Source organism: Homarus americanus, unplaced genomic scaffold (assembly GCF_018991925.1).
Source record: "Homarus americanus isolate GMGI-L3 unplaced genomic scaffold, GMGI_Hamer_2.0 scaffold52512, whole genome shotgun sequence".
NCBI classification, from domain to species: Eukaryota; Metazoa; Arthropoda; class Malacostraca; order Decapoda; family Nephropidae; genus Homarus; species Homarus americanus.
The window spans coordinates 16,831,322-16,836,534 of NW_024735442.1; positions in this window are offsets into that span (position 1 = coordinate 16,831,322).

Here is a 5,213-nt window from a genome sequence, read left to right on the forward strand (position 1 = left end):
CCTAATTTTGCAAAGTAGATTATCATAGAAAACGGAAATTTGTATCATAGAAAATGGAAATATCTACTTTCCGGGAAAGTTGGTTATCTACTTCGAAAAGTAGATTATCTACTTTTCGGGAAAGTAGATTATCGACTTTCGGGAAAGTAGATATCGACTTTCGAGAGTAGATTATCGACTTTGGGAAATGTACCTAATTTTCATAAGTGAATGTTTCCATTTTCTGTGATACAGATTTCACGTTTCTCTGAAAAGTAGAAAAATACACAAGAAAGTAGATATAACTTTCCCGGAAAGTAGATATTTCCCATTTTCTATGATACAAATTTCCCGTTTCTTGATATCTACTTTGGAAATAATATTTCCCAAAAAGAATAGTCTTTCCCGAAAAATCGATTAGACTGTGTGACGGATGTTGGAAGTGGTGGGTCCCTCATTGTGAGTGGTACCAGTTGATTTCCCTTAATCTTTCACTCATTATAGGGGTAATGATGTGTTTATAGGCCTGTTAGGTCCTCCATTGATTGAATATAATAAAGGAATAGTCAGATAGGGTAAATTATAATACTATAATGGCAGAAGGTTTTTACTTCAAGTGAAAGATTGTACATTTGTACAACACATGATAAAAATGTGTTACTTTCTACTTACAACAAAATTACATGATTTATTTACAAGTTGTGTACATTCCAAGGTAGAATTGGTCAACAGACTGAGGGAAGTAACAATATGGGGTTAAAATTTGCAGGGACAGCGGCTGGCATAAAGGTTATTAAGAAGGGCAGAGGGAGTTCATATTGTTCCCATTCTTAGTCTCCACTTAGTCTATCACTGGTTGAGGCCCCATCCAGACCCAACCATTACTAGTCAAGGATATACCTAGTCGCAGTATTATAGGCCACTCCACTATTGGTCAAAGGTCTACCTAACTGCAGTCCTGTAAACAAGTTCACTACAGGTTAAGGCCTCTACCTAGGAGCATTCTAGAAAACCAATTCATTAATGGTTGAGGCCATATTTAGTACTTCAGTATTTGATTGGCTGAAACTTTATCAAATCTTGTGAATGAAAGTACAATTAAGATTTTACTTAGTAGAGTGGTTATAAGCCACATCACTATTGAGAAAGGCCTTTTTTTTTAAGTCATAAACTAGCCTATAATTTGTCAAGACACTACTTAGTGGCAGTCTTAAAACACTTTCCCACCATTGCCGGAGGCCCAACATATTCGCAGGTTTGTAAACCAATCCACAGTTTGTCAAGTCCCCATCCAGACCAATGATCACAACCCCACCAAGTAGCAGTGTCGTAGAATCATCCAACCACTGACCCTATGCAAGGCTTTGTGGTGCCAACATGCCAGGAAAGAATCTGACATTGTGAGGTCAAATAATCTTCAGTCGTAAAAGTTTGTGATGAAGTAGGTAAATATGATCCCTGAAGTAATGAATTTTTCTCTAGGAAAATAAAATAAGCTTTTTTTATTATCAGTACATGAATGTCACAGTATTTTTACTTGCCAATTTTTAAAAAAAAGGAGTCATATGTCCATACTTACCTCAGTGGCTCACAGAAAACTGTCGCTAGTCTACAAATGGGGGGTAACTAGGCAAAACACACCTTGGTAAAGGAGACTGTCCTGATGACACAACAAGACTCATATTCTTAAACAAAGTAATGGCTTATTGCAACATATTATCCAAGACCCACTAGTACTCAGCATGTCAGATACTGTATAGGATAAAAATTAAAATTAACATATTGTACAGAAAGTGTCCATACAGGATAAAATGTCTTTATATACTGTTTATAATCTCTATCTATAATACATCTTTGGCATAAATAGCCATAAACCATATTCAAAGAACACATTCAGTCACCCAAATAGCATATATGTAACATACACACTGTATATGAACACATTTGCAGTATAATTTCTTTTGAAAATAATATAAAACATTATTTTCAGGTATTTCAACAATTTATAGAATTATTTAAAACCATGAAAATTGTGTTTTATAATCATATATGGCAACATGATCATTATATTAACATCCGACTGCTGCTAGGATGCTTAGTTGAGCACTGCATGTGGTACTATCTCAGTGCACACCATGTGGCATCCTCATCTCAGTGCACTCCATGCGGCATCCTCATCTCAGCACACACTATGTGGCATCCTCACTTCAGTTCACACCATGTGGCATCCACACATCAGTGCACACCATGTGGAATCCTCACGTCAGTGCACACCATGTGGAATCCTCACGTCAGTGCACACCATGTGGCATCCTAACCTCAGTACACACCATGTGGCATCCTAACCACACCTCAGTGCACACCATGCGGTACCTTCACCTGACAGTCATCTACTGCAGCTTGCCTCATCTCATCTTCCAAACCTCAGACACAAACAGAGCCTCAGTGCCATTAAAAGCTGCAGTCACAATAACAACTAATTTGATTGATTACAAAAAAATATATTACTAGCACCGGTAAGTCTCCATTAGTGCCTTCATAATGAGAAGAAAATACACAGAGCAAAATAAAACCCTAATGATGAACAGTCAGCAAAAAATTATTCTGCACCCATGGGTGCGATGGCTTTCGCAACAAACACTGTGAGACTGACGCCATGTATTGGTAAGGTTGGTATCTCTGATTGTATAATTCATTGTAAAAATAATGAGGAATACATATAAAACCCATAGCACTTAAACCAGATAAAGTTATAGCATTACACTGTATACAGTATACTATACGGTACCGTAGTACTACGTTTAGTCACCCACATACGGTAGGAATGGCAGGCACTATAGAAACTGAGGTGCTGTATAGGAATTTCGCATTCTATGAGATACAGCGAAATTGTGTAAATACTCATGATTATAACCACTATCTGGGAAAGTGATGAGAAGTGGCATAATACAGTACAAGACCTCAACCAGAAAAAAAACAATACGAAACATTTGTAACGTAGGAAAGTTATACAATATTACGCATAGGTAACTGAGCTACCGGAAAGATACGAGTTAAGAAACGAGCTATATCAATTTATCAATTTAATATGTCAATATATGATAAGAATAGGCGGTTGACCGGGGGTAACTGGTAGTAAAATTCACAGAGCAAGAACATTGTCAGTGTTATTTAACACAGTGTAGCAAAGAATTTCGCCACAGGAAGTGTGATCATTTAAAAGAATGTAATGAATTTGTTAGAAACGGAGCAGTTTCGATCTGCTAAGGGCAGACCATCAGAGAAAACAGCAGGGGTTGTAATGGCAGGTGGCAGTATTGATTTAATTATTTTTAAATACTATCTACAGAGTAACTGGCAACTCAGGAAGCCAGGGCTACCAACATCCTCTGTGACTCATGAGTGTTTTCAGAATTCTTGGTCCGGGGTGTCATACTGTAGGAACCCGTAAAGGTGCAGATTAATATTTTACTGACTGTACCTATCATCTGCAGATCATGTTGGATTTGGTGTGAACAGATTATTGGCTGAATTTTCTCATACAATACTGGCAAAATGGTATGTCCTGGAAACTAAGGAAAATGTGACAACTCAGAATATCTCATTATCTCAGGGTCGACATACAATTCGGAAAATTAAATTAAATGAAATACAAAATATGACAAGAAATATAAATCTTGTACATATTTACAAAGGTACATATTCTTTTCTTACTTAGAATTAAATACCTGTATATTTACTGTAGATTTATGTAAAAATTTTGTTAAACAAAGTACAGTGGTCCCTCGGTTAACGAATGGTCCGATTAACGAAATTTCGATTAACGAATTACCTCCCATAAGGATCTTCAATTTGGTTAACGAAATCCTAACGATAAACACGTTTTGTTGTGAGCATCAGCTGATGGGCTAGTCTACCAATTCAGTAATCAGTTCTGTGTTTGCATTCTTTTCCAGTGGAGTAAATATCAAGAAAGTTGTGCACTTTAATATTTCTGCATTTTTTATATTAAAATTATTAGTAATTTTAAAATTGCTAACATATTGATAATATATGCAGTACAGGGAACTATTTTTTTGTGCGCCCATCAGCCGCTTGACTCTGCCACCAGGCGTCAGTTTGGCTTTGTTGACAGTGGAGTGAACATCAATTTTGTTGGTGTCTCGAATATTTTTGCTTTTTTACATTAAAATTATTGGTAATTCTGAAATATAGTTAACATATTAATAATATCTAGCGCAGTGCAGTGTTGATTTAAATAAAATAATCTTGAATTACACCTAGTAAACTTAAAATTTTATTGGTGAAATTACTGCATCAAGCATAGGTCCCCGGAAAGGTGATTTCTCCTCCATCCCCACTTCCTTCTTTTCTCCCTTCTCCTCCACCCCCACTTCTAATTCTCATCATCATCAACCAGGAACCTTCTACATACACACCTCAAGGTAAGTGTACTTTACTGCATTTTTTTTTACTTTGTATGTACTTTTCTGTGAGCTGGAACCAATTACCCAATATCCCATTGAAACAATGGATTCAGTTAACAAAATTTCCGGTTAACGAACGACTTTGTGGAACGAATTGTGTTCGTTAACCGAGGGAACACTGTATCTCGCATTGCTGACAGTTTTTGTGTAACAAAAGCAATTCACATTGGAAAAAATGGAAAAAGTGAAGAAAATTATTTCATGACAAGTGCAGACAAATTTATAGAAAATTTGTTATATTTCTGTCTTACTAAATAATTGCAAAGTGGAAATCTTTTAGTAAATATTTCAATTTTAGTACTGTGCAGTACAGTACAGTACTGCAGTTTGCCAAAACAATTAGTACATGGAAAGATACAAGTAACCACAACTAAATATTTCAAACTATATACTGTATAAATTTAATGTCATAAATTTGGTTACAGGGCAGTATGATGGAGCCAATTAAAGAATTGGACATTACAGGTATTAACACAAATTTATGAAGCTGAGAATCAGTTACTGTAGTTTAAAGTAGCTGGAATTAGCTTTAGTATACATTAGTATATTGAAGCTAATTCCAGCAACTTCAAACTACCATACTTCACAAGCCAAAGATTTGAACCCAGGAACCTCCGAGTGGGAACTGGGAGTGCCGCATTTGTAACATTCCCAGTTCCCACCTAGAAGTCCTGGGATTAAATCTTTGGCTAATGATTATATATATATATATATATATATATATATATATATATATATATATATATA